At 40.1% G+C, this 14,655-nt stretch overlaps 1 protein-coding gene across 4 annotated transcripts in view; it reads right to left on the minus strand.

Moving 5' to 3' along the window:
* The window catches only part of FHL1 (four and a half LIM domains 1), a 101,019-nt gene that overhangs the window by 71,941 nt on the left and 14,423 nt on the right, over positions 1-14,655 (minus strand). The window contains exon 1 of one of the 4 annotated variants that reach the window (XM_056539663.1): positions 12,888-13,065. The exons of 2 other annotated variants lie outside the window; for them this stretch is intronic. The gene's annotated coding sequence lies outside the window, so the exon portion shown is untranslated. Of the gene's footprint in view, positions 1-7,193; positions 7,328-12,887; positions 13,066-14,655 lie in introns of those variants that run through there. One more of the 4 variants, XM_056539664.1, reaches the window with a different exon arrangement.

Here is a 14,655-nt window from a genome sequence, read left to right on the forward strand (position 1 = left end):
ATGCTGGGAGTTGTAGTTTTGCAACATCTGGAGGGTCACAGTTTGTAGACCACTGTTACAGTGGTTCCCAAGCAGTAGCCCTCCAGATGTTGCCAAACTACAACTCTCAGCATACCTTGACTGCCCAGGCATGCTGGGAGTTGTAGTTCTGTAACATCTGTTCCTTCAGATTTAGCAATTTTCATGACATTTTTGAAAATTGCTGCTCTACTTTGAAGCCCTCTAATTTTTTCAAAAAGCAAAAATATGTCCATTTTATGATGCCAACATAAAGTGGACATATTGTATTTGTGAAGAAAAATAAAATTTATTTGGAATATCCATTTTCCTTACAATTAGAGAGCTTCAAAGTTAGAAAAATGCAAAATTTTCAAAATTTTCATGAAATTTGGGGATTTTTCACCAAAAAAGGATGCAATTAACGCCAAACATTTACCACCAAAATAAAGTAGAATATGTCACAAAAAAACAATCTCAGAATCAGAATATTCGGTAAAAGCGTTTTCGCGTTATTAATTCGTAAAGTGACGGTGGTCATAATTGCGAAAAAGGCTCAGTCCTTACGGTGAAAAAGGGCTGTGTCCTTAAGGGGTTAAGAGACTAAACTCCAACAGGAAATACCCAGATAGCCTGGCAGGTATGTACTAAAATCACATTATGGTGGATAACCCCTTTAATGTGCCAGAACCAAGCTCATAACATAAATACAACGCCAGAACCAAGTTCATAATTTCACTACACCACCAGAACCAAGCCTATAAAAATACAAACACTAGAACTAACCCTACAGAACATAAATACAGAATCAGAAGCAAGCTCATAATATAAAACACCAAAGCAGACCTCAGTACATGTATATAGCACCAAACTCAAGCCTATAACATACAGTAACCAAACTAACCTCAGTTTATAAGACAGCACCAGAACCAAGTTAATGATATAAATACAAACCCAGAGCTGAGCCATACAGGTTGTACAAAAAGACCGATAACATGTCAGCAATATGTGTTACCAACACTTCTATGATATTACTGACCATGAGGACACTGGTGTTCACAAGACCAAAGAATATTTATTAGGGAGACTAATCCCAACAGAAACAGAAAAAGTTTCCAGTTTACCGTAATTTTGCCAATTACTAATTCAAGTTACTGTGGCTGCAATGTGCATTTGTGTTATTTACTTATACACATCTTTTAGACTGACTCTGGGGGGTAATATATACAGAACCCTTTCTTGTCAACCATTAGTGTTGAGCGGCATAGGCCATATTCGAATTCGCGAATATTCGCAATATTCCCGTTTTATTTTCGCATATGCGAATATTCACACATGCGAAAATTTGCATAAGAGAACATTCGCATATGTGAAAATTAGCATATGCAAATTTTCGCATATGCGAACATTCGCGCCCCAGTCTCACACAGTAGTATTAGAGCCTTCTTTACACCACACAAGCTGGAAGCAGAGAGGGGTGATCACTGTGATGTGTACTGTGAAAAAAAAAAAAAAATACGAATATTCGTAATTACGAATATATATATTCGCGAATATGCGATATTCGCGAATAAAATTTGCATTGCGAATATTCGTGAACAACACTATCAACCATATGAAATCAGACACATTTGTGCAAATAAACCCTTTACAGAACTAGCAAGAATAAAAGAGAGAACTGATTCTCACATGGTAGAGATAACACTGTAGCTGTAATGTTATTCACTATCACCCCCTGCTGGATATACGGTATCATGAAGAAAACTACTGTCCGCTCCACACCGGCAATGACAAGACATCACAGCAGCACACATTGGCTAAATAAACATCAGTACTGTGATAATTGACACTGTATATTATGACAGAATTATTGAATAAAAACAAAGAGCAAAAAATGGTGCGCACCTCGTGCAGATTATCCAGAGGAAAAATAGGATAAGCAGAGCCGAGTGAATGGCCCCTTACCTGTTCTAATTCAGCGTAAAAGGAGAACGCAGCCTCTGGGTCCCTCCGGTGATCCAATATTGAAAACCAGCAGAATACAGCAACAGAAGGGAGGTAGAAGATACTTCCAAAATGGGACATCAATCAGGACGCAGAACTCTCAGGCAATGAGAAGTTATATTCAATTTATTTGGAGATAGACATGCAACGTAAGACTAGGAAGCGTTTCCAGCCTAGACCAGGCTCTTCATCAGGCACAACGCAAGACTAGGAAGCGTTTCCAGCCTAGACCGGGCTCTTCGTCAGGCATAGCCTGACGAAGAGCTCGGTCTAGGCTGGAAACGCTTCCTAGTCTTACGTTGCATGTCTATCTCCAAATAAATTTAATATAACTTCTCATTGCCTGAGAGTTCTGCACCCTGATTGATGTCCCATTTTGGAAGTATCTTCTACCTCCCTCCTGTTGCTATGACAGAATTATTGAAAGCAAACTGACAGCATTACATTGTGAAATCTCATGTTTTCATTTCCTATTATTCTCTATGGCTGTGAGTTATACATATGACTTGAAATAAATGTGGCTCCTGGCAAAGGTCAATGCTACAGAAGATAATAATGTGGGAAAACAAGCCGATTTAGAATGTTAATTCAATTTCAGTTTCATCTACATCTTATTGAATTGCTTACAGCTTGGTTTTTTTATTCTTGTGTCATAAAAAGGTCCAATTTTGTGTTATTGAAACTGCTGACTGCATGTAAATTGCTGCAGTTCAGGAAAGACAAAATGAATAATTCTGCCCATTAATATAAGATTATACTCAAATAGCACAAAACAATCATTTTGCTAAATGTGTAAATACAAAAGATGGATTTTCCTCAATTCCTACTTTTATCAGGTCATTCCATTAGTAGTTACATTTTTTTAAACCAGCATAAGACGAATACTACAATATGATTCTTCACTGTGAAGAGCGTTATTAAACATGTAAAAGTTATTGACATATAACTTAGGGCCGTATTAGATGAGCCAAGCTTCTCTGTAAACAAGCACCAATTTTGTTGATTGTGCCACATTTACAGAGCCTGTCACATGGCTAGAGGGTTTTGTGGGCAGGGCTTCATCAACCATCTTTGCAGCCATGGCTGCACATCCCCTTGAGACGGGGAGATGTTTGGCCAACGGTCGATGATCTTTTAGACAGACAAAATACCTTGATTAGCCAATGAACATGCTTGGCCCTAATCGACCAATTAGCGTCCGTTTAATAGGGCCCTTACTGAGTGTCCACAATGTAGCCCTGTTCTGCATACCGAGAAATCTCTGCCCCATCGGGCCCCTATTTTGCTGTCCCAGCTAAACAGATCATCTGTGCATAAGACCTATGGAGGTGCATGTGACCGTAAACGTCACTCAGGCTCCTCCACTGTGCCTGCATTTGTTTCTTGCACACAGTTCTATGTAGAGGAGACAGAGAAACATTATGATAACATGCTCCTTCATAGGGCCCTATCTTATGGACAGATGAGCTGATTGGCCAGGGCAGCAAATCATGGGAGTGGAGCTTCCTCATAGAAGCATAGAAACATGTGCAAGTGTAGAATGTGTCGGCAGATAAGAACCATTTGGCCCATCTAGTCTGCCCAATAATCTGAATCCTATCAATAGTCCCTGGCCCTATCTTATATGAAGGATAGCCTTATGCCTATTTCTATCTTATATGAAGGATAGCCTTATGCTTATTTCTATCTTATATGAAGGATAGCCTTATGCTTATTTCTATCTTATATGAAGGGTAGCCTTATGCTTATTTCTATCTTATATGAAGGATAGCCTTATGCTTATTTCTATCTTATATGAAGGATAGCCTTATGCTTATCTCTATCTTATATGAAGGATAGCCTTATGCTTATCCCATGCATGTTTAAACTCCTTCACTGTATTTGTAGCTACCACTTCTGCAGGAAGGCTATTCCATGCATCCACTACTCTCTCAGTAAAGTAATACTTCCTGATAATACTGCAGAAACCTTTGCCTCTCTTATATAAAACTATGTCCTCTTGTGGTAGTTTTTCTTCTTTTAACCCCTTAAGGACCGGGGGTTTTTCCATTTTTGCATTTTCGTTTTTTGCTCCTTGCCTTTAAAAAATCATAACTCTCTCAATTTTGCACCTAAAAATCCATATGATTGCTTATTTTTTGCGCCACCAATTCTACTTTGTAATGACGTCAGTCATTTTGCCGAAAAATCTAGGGTGAAACGGAAAAAAAAATCATTGTGCGACAAAATAAAAAAAAAATACGCCGTTTTGTTACTTTTGGGGGCTTCCATTTCTACGCAGTACATTTTTCGGTAAAAATGACACCTTATCTTTATTCTGTAGGTCCATACGATTAGAATGATACCCTACTTATATAGGTTTGATTTTGTCGTACTTCTGAAAAAAAATCATAACTACATGCAGGAAAATTAATACGTTTAAAATTGTCATCTTCTGACCCCTATAACTTTTTTATTTTTCCGTGTATGGGGCAGTATGAGGGCTCATTTTTTGTGCCGTGATCTGAAGTTTTTAACGGTACAATTTTTGCATTGATAGGACTTATTGATTCATTTATTTATTCATTTTTAAATTATATAAAAAGTGACCAAAAATGCACTATTTTGGACTTTGGAATTTTTTTGCGCGTACGCCATTGACCGAGCGGTTTAATTAGCGATATATTTTTATAATTCGGACATTTCCGCACGCGGTGATAACATATATGTTTATTTTTATTTACACTGTGTTTTTTTTATGGAAAAAGGGGGTGATTCAAACTTTTAATAGGGTAGGGGTTAAATGATCTTTATTCACTTTTTTTTTGCAGTGTTATAGCTCCCATAGGGACCTATAACACTGCACACACTGATCTCTTATACTGATCATTATTATCCAATAGGGACCTATAACACTGCACACACTGATCTCTTATACTGATCATTATTATCCCATAGGGACCTATAACACTGCACACACTGATCTCTTATACTGATCATTATTATCCCATAGGGACCTATAACACTGCACCCACTGATCTTCATCATTGATCACTGGTTTCTCATAGGAAACCAGTGATCGATGATTCTGCCGCTTGACTGCTCATGTCTGGATCTCAGGCACTGAGCAGTATCTATATTCTTCTGGAGATATGAGAGGAGATTTATAAAAACCGGTCCAGAGGAAAAGTTGCCCAGTTGACCATAGCAACCAATCAGATCGCTTCTTTCAGTTTGCAGGGGCCTTGTTAAAAATGCAAGCTGATTGGTTGCTATAGGCAACTGGGCAACTTTTCCTCTGGACCGGTTTTGATAAATCTCCCCCATAGTCTCCAGTACTGCGCACAATACGCACAGGTCTCACCAGTGCTCTATATAGCGTCATGAGCACTTCTCTCTTTCTACTGCTAATACCTCTCCTTATACATCCAGGCATTCTGCTAGCATTTCCTGCTGCTCTATTACATTGTCTTCCTACCTTTAAGTCTTCTGAAATAATTACTCCTAAATCCCTCTCCTCAGATACTGAGGTCAGGACTGTATCACATATTCTAAATTCTGCCCTTTGGATTTTACGCCCCAGGTGCATTATCTTGCACTTATCCACATAAAATTTTTGTTGTCAGAGTTATTATCATTTTTGTAGTCTACCTAAATCCTTTTCCATTTGGCGGATCCCTCCAGGAAGATCAACCCTGTTACATGTCTTTGTGTCAACAGCAAAATGACCAATACCTTACCATCGAGACCTTCTGTAATATCACTGAAAAAAAATATTAAACAAAATGGGTCCCAGTACAGATCCCTGAGGTCCCCACTGGTGATTGCTCTGAATATTCTCCATTACCCACAACCCTCTGTTGTCTGTCACTCAGCCACTGCCTAATCCATTCAACAATATGGGAGTCCAAGCTCAATGACTGTAGTTTATTGACAAGTCTTCTATGTGGGACAGTGTCAAAAGCCTTACTAAAATCTAGATATGCGATGTCTACTGCCCCTCCGACTGACATGATTTCCCTGAAGTAAACCCATGTGGATTTTCATCTTGCAACCCATGGGGTTTTAAATGTTCCACAATCTTATCCTTTAGTAGGGTTTCCATTAATTTCCCCACTATTAATGAAAGACTGGCCTATAGTTACTCGATTCTTCTCCTCTACTTTTCTAGTCAATGGGCACAACCTTTACTAATTTCCGATCTTGTGGAATGACTTCTGTTAGCAGTGATTGGTTAAATAAATCTGTTAACATTTTTGCTAGTACACCCCTAAACTCTTTTTAGAACTTTGGGTGTATCAGATCTGTGACTGATTTGTCTTAACTTTAGACAGCTGACTTTGAACCTCTTCCTCTGTAAAGACATATGTATCAAAACTAAACAGAAGTATTCATTGAGGCAGTCAGCTAGTCCTCTGTCAACAATTTCCCACCCTCTACTGACTGTCCCAGTCTATACAGCAAAGCTGACAACTGATGTGCAGAGAGAGGAAGTATTTTGGTTGCTCCTTTTGCCAGGGGCAGCCAAATAAAAAAGAGAAAAAAATGTAATAATATGCCATTTTCTGACAAAACATTCCCTGGTACTGTAGACATTTGTGCTTCTAATAGGACATTAAAGGTTTAGTGTATTATTGTACCACCCATGGTTATGTGGAAAAACACATTACATCACAAGTGGCTCATTTCCAGCTGCTGATATCACGCAGATCTATTGGAATGGGTGTATACAAACGAAAACATGCATTTTGTCTAAACAGCAGAGAGACCTCAGGGGCGCTTGTTCGGCCATCTGGATAAAATTCCTTCCCAATCGTATGTAATCTAAATGGAACACGAGGTGCCTTTTCCTGCCACAGATTCTCTGCCAAAAAAATTGTCAGCCTTCAGCAGTTTTCCCCCACATTCAATAAGTCAGAATTTTTAGAAGTGAATAGAAGTATTCCAATCTTGACTAAACATCACCCAAACATGCCGGGCCTATAAAAACAAGGAACAAGGCACCAGCAGCAGCTTTTTTCTCCTCCGTGTATTGTATTTCTCTGAAACAAAACACTCCGGTGGGGAGATAACAAGTCCCCTGCAGTTTCCTCCACTGGTCCTCTCCAAAATGGCCATCTTCATGGACACATCATGTGGCAATACGTTAGTACATGGCTATGGTGGCTGTGTAATTCATGATCTTATAGAGTAAGAGCAATGTTACATGGTACCTTCAGATTCTTAATCATAGAAGAGGGTCCTTAAAAGGTAATGTGGTGTCCCGGTACTGGACTTGGTCCCGTACGTTTGTCGTAAGTCCCCACAGTCAGAGTTCCTCCATGCTTTTGGAGCTCTCCTGATGGATTAACCCCTAGTCGCCTCATAATTCTATTTAAAAATGTATATATTTAATATAATTTGTCATAGTGTAATAATGTACAGGACCTTAGGTCATGTGACCGTTAATAATTGTGTTATGCTAAGGTTCAAGGACCTTTGGGTCATGTGACTGGTCATGTGATATGCCCATAATGCTTTAGGTCAGGACTGACAGGTTTGCCAAACCAATAAGCTTTGATCCTGCCCCCTTCATGTATAAGGGGCTGCTGCCACTTAATTCGCTCTTAGTTCCGGACTATCAAGCTAAGCAGATCTGTTATTACAGCTTGAAGACAAGCTAGGCCTGAATCCTTCCACTTCAGTAGCCATCTAAAGCGAGAGTTAATCCAGCTCAAAAACCTACAAATCCTGCATGACTACCTAAAACTACCCCTAAATTCAGTGGCATAGAGGACAGCAAAGTCAAACCTCATTTCACTACAAAGTCCCAGCAAACCTGTGAGGAGCCTGTATTACGGTCCTCTTATCAAAAGACTGTGTATTATCTGCACTTGCATAAAATCTGCAGTAAAGTTCGTTCTTGGTTTACTACAACCTCTGCTATGGACAATCCTTTATTCCTCCCGATGGTTCCTGGGATGGGTGGTGGTAGGACATATACATAGAGGAAGCCCGCACCCTGGCGACCATCAAGGGTTAATGCTACACCCTGCATCACTACTCTACAACACCCCTGTTTACCCTACACCCCTACAGCTTGCCACAGTAAACTCCCACTAAAATGTCTTTATGCCCTATTAGAATATATGCAAAGAAGACGCTGCCATGACACAACAGCTTTATAACACAGTATATGCTGTATAAATGGTAACATATATGGCATATAAAGTCAGTGTATGTTTTATCAGGCAAACATCTTACATCCAGTAGCAGTATCTCAGGCTAACAGTGTAGTTAGGGCCTATCTACACTTATAAGCCAAGTATTTGCTGTGTAAGCTGTTTGTTGGGTTTATGGAACACATACAGTATATGATGGTCAGAAAGTTTATTGTTAGACTCGTCTAAACAGGGAACTTTATTCTATGTGTTGAAAGACTTTGCCAAGTGTTTTCTTATGTTTTTTCATGTGTTTTTTTTCCTGGCCATTCTTCCATAAAGCCCACTTAATAGAGAGTAGAGTTTATAGTACTCCTATGCACACATGCTTCCATCTCCATTGTGGACCTTTGGAGCTCCTTCATTGTTATCAATGTCTTTGTTAAATCTAGTTAACACCCTACTTGTCTGATCTGTGAGTTTTTGTTGGCACTGAATTCTTTTCATTTTGTTATAATGGATTTAAAGAGGTATTCCAGCCTTTACTATAAATACCACTATATATGCTGCGGGGATGGAGGAAAAATAGAAAAAGAAAACATTTACTTAGCTCTTGCCCCCACAGTGCCTGTTTGTCTCAGTCCAAGACTTGAAGCAGGACCCACTCTGCCAATCACAGGCCCGAATAGGACGATACAGCGGGCAGTGATTGGCTGAACTAGCAGGTCCTGTTTTCAACCATTGTCTCGGAAGTAGGAGTAAGAAAGAAGATTGGGGAATCATATGTAGACATACGAGAACTGCAAGGGATGGGGCTACGTAAGGGGCTGGAATACCCCTTTAAAGTGTTCCCGTCATTTAGAAAAATGTTTGATATGATAGACCAAAATGAAAAGACTGTCAAATCAACTATGGTGCCAGACCATGTGACACCAGTTTATGCAAGCGGCATCGATCCATTTCTTAAACTTTTTATATGTTCATATTTGTAGATGACAGAAGCAGAAATTTGCTATAAGTGAGCTGTCAGGACTGACGGTAGTGCACGTTGCAGGTATTTGATAGGTACACATGATTGTTTTTGCTCTGAAGTAAATAGAATGAAAACTATAGGGGGAAAATGAAAAAAAATGAGGTTTGTGCAGCTCACAACAAAATAAAGAAGGTTAACTGTGTACACACTTATACCCCCAAAAGTGTATAAGAGATAAAAGGGAGTTCACAGTCCTCAATAGATCTGATGCACAATGAAATAATGTACAGATAGATATGTGATGAAAACTATGCAAAATGTAACTAAGCATTCACCAAGTTCAAAAGGTGAAATGGGCACTGTCATGAAAACAAAAAATTGATATGTTGCAGCACTTAAGTACTACAACATATCTCTAATATAGTTTAATTTAAAAAAGTGATTTTAAAACAGTTTAAAATCACTTTTAAATTCGGCCACTAGGGGTCGCCCTCCTAGTGGCCGAATGCATTCGGCAGTGATGTCACTACAGAATTTCGACTCATTTCAGCCTGGCAATGAGTCGAAATTCATTCACTGTGCGCTGGCTTCCTTTCTGTCAATCAAACAGGCAGGAAGCCAGCGCAGTAAAGTCCAGGAGCAGCCGCCCTGGCCGCAGCAGGCACGCAGCCTGTACCTCAGCCCAGTTGGTGTCATGGCGGCCGCATTCTCTCTGCAGACTCCGGTAACTGACTTGGATTCCCCGGCACGTCCTGCATCCAGATTCCCTGTTTCTCTGCAGCTCGCCGCGCAGCGCAGAGTTTGCGGTCCCGACTTCTTCTCCCCATCTGCTGCCGGCGGCAGCGACCAGAGGTAAGGGGGGGGGGGGGGGGGGCTGGTATGAATGGGTGCCTCCAGTTGTTTCACCACTACAACTGCCAGCATGCCCTGTAAGCCAATAGATGTCAGGGCATGCTGGGAGTTGTAGTTGTGAAGCAGCTGGAGGCACCCTGTTAGAACTAAGGGTGGAAGTCGCCCCCAGCAGGCATCAGTGACGTGGTGCTGGGGAAGTCTGCCTGGTAGTGAGCACACTACCAGGCAGACAAAATGGCATTTATTAGTCAATAAATATAAAAATAAAGGCAGGGAGGGGGTTAGGGATAGAAGGGCAATAGGCAGGGACAGAAAAAAAAGAAGAGGATTGGTGGGAGCTACCCTTTAAGGATGCTCTACAACTAACCAAGTGCAGCAGGTATTAAATTCACCATGTTAAAGGGAAAACATATTTCCCTATTAACTCACAGCCAGGGTTATACCTGTCTGATTTTTTAAATAAAAATTCTCCCAGTAGCCTTTGAATTTCCAAACAAAAACATTCCATGGACAGCATACACCGGAAGAATTAGCCAGCGCTAGGACCACTCGGAAATGCTCCATCTCCATAGATGGCAATGCATTTCCAAGTGGATTCCACAGAAAGAATGACCTTGTTCATTCTTTCTGTGGAGTCCGGAATTTTAATTTTAAATTCTGCTGTGTGCACAGTAGCAGAATACTATTAAAAACAATGGGACTCTGCTGCAACAGAATTTTTTAGCTGAATTTTCTGCTGGATTATGCTCAAAATTTCTACTGGGTGAATAGACCCTTATAGGAACTGAGTATACAATGGCCTTCATTTACTGAGAGTGTTGGATTTTTCCTACTGTGAAATGTTGTTTCAGACTTGTAGGATTCCTCTCTATTTACTATGGGATTCACAGATTTACAAGTCAGGAAAATTTTCTGACCAGCTATTTCTAGGTGGAAATTTCCAGCCATTTATTCAATAGTAAATAGGTTGGTTTGTGAAACCATGCCCCTTTTTTGAACCAACCACACCCCCTTTGGGACAGTAAACGTCCCTTTTTCGGGCTTTTCACACTGCAATTTTGGGTTTGTTGGATTTGCCTGGCGCACACTGTTGCAGATGGGCACAGACAAATTGCAGACACTATGCACCAAAATAACCCGACAAACACTAGTAGGTTTTAGCTTAGTAAATGGGGGCCAACCAGTTCTCTGGAAGGGAATAAGCATAGCTGAAATGTATGATCAGATATATCCTCTTTAAATAGAACCTGTGACATAGAAACATAGAATGTGTCGGCAGATAAGAACCATTTGGCCCATCTAATCTGCCCAATAATCTGAATACTATCAATAGTCCCTGGCCCTATCTTATATGAAGGATAGCCTTATGCTTATCCCATGCATGCTCAAACTCCTTCACTGTATTTGCAGGGACCACTTTTGCAGGAAGGCTATTCCATGTATCCACTACTCTCTCAGTAAAGTAATACTTCATGATATTACTGCATAAACCTTTGCCCCTCTAATGTAAAACTATGTCCTCTTGTGGTAGTTTTTCTTCTTTTAAATATGCTCTCCTCCTTTACCGTGTTGATTCCCTTTATGTATTTAAAAGTCTCTATCATATCCCCTCGGTCTCTTCTTTCTTCTATACATGTTAAGGTCCTTTAACCTTTCCTGGTAAGTTTTATCCTGCAATCCATGTACTAGTTTACTATCTTCTCTGAACTCTCTCTAGAGTATCTATATCCTTTTGGAGATACGGTCTCCAGTACTGCGCACATACACCAAATGAGGTCTCACCAGTGTTCTGTACAGCGGCATGAGCACTTCTTTTTTTCTACTGTTTATACCTCTCCCTATACATCCAAGCATTCTGCTAGCATTTCCTGCTGCTCTATTACATTGTCTTCCTACTTTTAAGCCTTCTGAAATAATTACTCCTAAATCCCTCAGATACTGAGGTCAGGACTGTGTCAAATATTCTATATTCTGCCTGAGGGTTTTTACGCCCCAGGTGCATTATCCTGCACTTGTCCACATTAAATTTCAGTTGCCAGAGTTCTGACCATTCTTCTAGTTTTCCTAAATCCTTTTCCATTTGGTGTATCCCTCCAGGAACATCAACCCTGTTACATATCTTTGTGTCATCAGCAAAAAGACACACCTTACCATCGAGACCTTTTGCGATATCACTTATGAAGATATTAAACAATATTGGTCCCAGTACAGATCCCTGAGGTACCCCACTGGTGACAAGACCGTGCTCTGAATATTCTCCATTGACTACAACCCTCTGTTGTCTGTCACTCAGCCACTGCCTAATCCACTCAACAATATGGGAGTCCAAGCTCAATGACTGTGGGACAGTGTCAAAAGCCTTACTAAAATCTAGATATGCGATGTCTACTGCCCCTCCGCCATCTATTATTTTAGTCACCCAGTCAAAAAAAATCAATAAGATTTGTTTTACATGATCTCCCTGAAGTAAACCCATGTTGTTTTTCATCATGCAATCCATGGGATTTTAGATGTTCCACAATCCTATCCTTTAGTAAGGTTTCCATAAATTTCCTCACTATTGATGTCAGACTTACTGGCCTATAGTTGCTTGATTCCTCCTTACTACCTTTCTTGTGAATGGGCACAACATTTGCTAATTTCCAATCTTCTGGTACGACTCCTGTTACCAGTGATTGTTAAATAAATCTGTTAACGGTTTTGCTAGCTCACCACTAAACTTTTTTAATAATTTTGGGTGTATCCCATCAGTCCCCTGTGACTTATTTGTCTTCACTTTAAACAGCAAATGTAGAACCTCTTCCTCTGTAAAGACACATGCATCAAACAATTCATTAGTCTTCCTCCCTAATGGAGGTCCCTTTCCTTCTTTTTCTTCTGTAAAAACTGAACAGAATTATTCATTAAGGCAGTCGGCTAGCCCTTTATTCTCTTCTACATACCTTCCTTCCTTGGTTTTTAATTGAGTTATTCCTTGTTTTAATTTCCTTTTTTCATTTAGATATCTGAAAAATGTCTTATCCCCTTTTTTCACAGACTAAAGTCCAAGAATAAGAAAATTCAGCATGCCTGTGTATTTGCTCCAGCTGATGTCCTGATGCCCACTCTACTCTCTCAATGCTAGATTCAAGAAAAAAAAAATCCAAAAGAGCAGGAATAAAAGCATTAAAAAATTTTTTTTTCCACATGTTTTTTTTTTTTTTTTTTAAATGCTTCATACAACAAAGCTGTTAATCGACAGGGACTACCCCGATGACTCGTGGTTCAGGCAGCATGAAGGAGATGACAGGTTCTTTTTAAAGGGAACCTGTCATCATGTAAAACATGTAGCAATATGTATGATGTATGGTAACATTTTCTTCTTCGCCATTCCCGGGTAAAGTTTCTGCCCGCAGGGATGGTGAGGATATATAGTTTAAAAATCTCCCCCGCCAGCCCCGTAAGTAGTCCACTGAATGGGAGCTATACTTACCTAGTCCCTTCTTCTCCGGCTGTAATCACACCCCCTCACCTCAGAGCGATGACCCTGGCCCGGCTGTCAATCATGCTGAGGGGATGTTATTACAGCTCAGCAAACAAGACTAGGTGAGTATAGCTCCCCACCCAGGGAACTACTTAAGGGGCCAGCGGGGGACACTTTTAAACTATATATCCTCACCATCCCTGCGGGCAGGAAATTGTCCTGAGGATGGTGAGGAAGAAGATTTTACCACATATAATGCTTTTCTATACAGGTTCCCTTTAAGTCTATTGTTATTTTTGAAATTACTTCCTTGGGCAGTAGGAACAATATAAGGATAACATACAGGGCTGTCCTAGTAATTCTCTCAGACTATGTCAGCACAAGGTGGGTTGCAGATTAATTTAGATTGTGGTGCATAAATAAAAAGCAGATGAAATACTGTTACAAAATAGTCTGCAGTCTGCTGGCAGGTGACAGAAGCTGAAGAAAAGGTTATTCAAATAAAGGGATTCGATAGGATTATATCATATATGTAGAGAGAGAGAGAGACAGAGAGAGAGTCTACAATTTACACTAAGGGTACGTTCCCACACGGCGTATTTTGCTGCGTATTTGCTGCGTATTTGGTGCTGCGTATTTTCCTACCCATTGACTTCAACAGAGAAAATGAAATACGCAGCAGCAAATACGCAGCAAATACGCCGTGTGGGAATGTACCCTTAAAGGGCAAACTACACAACATCATTATGTGTCACCCCGTCTTGATCAGTTGCATCTTGAATGGCTGTAAACGGTTAATGGTATCCGAGCCAAGGTAAAATATTCTAGTGGTTGGTCTGATAACTCTACCAAGTACACAGATGATGTCACGCAGGAATGCACCGTCTACAGTAACAGGACTTTGAACAGCATGTGTGTTTTCATGAATCTCAAGGAATTTTCGGCTGAATTAGTTGAAAATCTTAGAATCCATATTTGGTTATAGTTCAACCTGAGGTATGAGCTTTTTACGGGGTAAGGCTGTTGACGCTCTTGACTAGGTGCCAGTTCTAGGCCAGAATGATCTAAGCATTACATAAACAATCTCCCTCATAGCTCTTCCGCTACCATACACACCTAAAGCAAGAAAATACAACAGTGCACTTTGCATCAATTTCAGGTTTTGAAGGTTGAGATCTGACTGTGATAAAACTAAATTAGAAAGACCATGGAAGAGATTTATTACAACCTGAGTAGAGGAAGAGTGA

This window comes from Hyla sarda, chromosome 9 (assembly GCF_029499605.1).
Source record: "Hyla sarda isolate aHylSar1 chromosome 9, aHylSar1.hap1, whole genome shotgun sequence".
Taxonomy (NCBI): Eukaryota; Metazoa; Chordata; class Amphibia; order Anura; family Hylidae; genus Hyla; species Hyla sarda.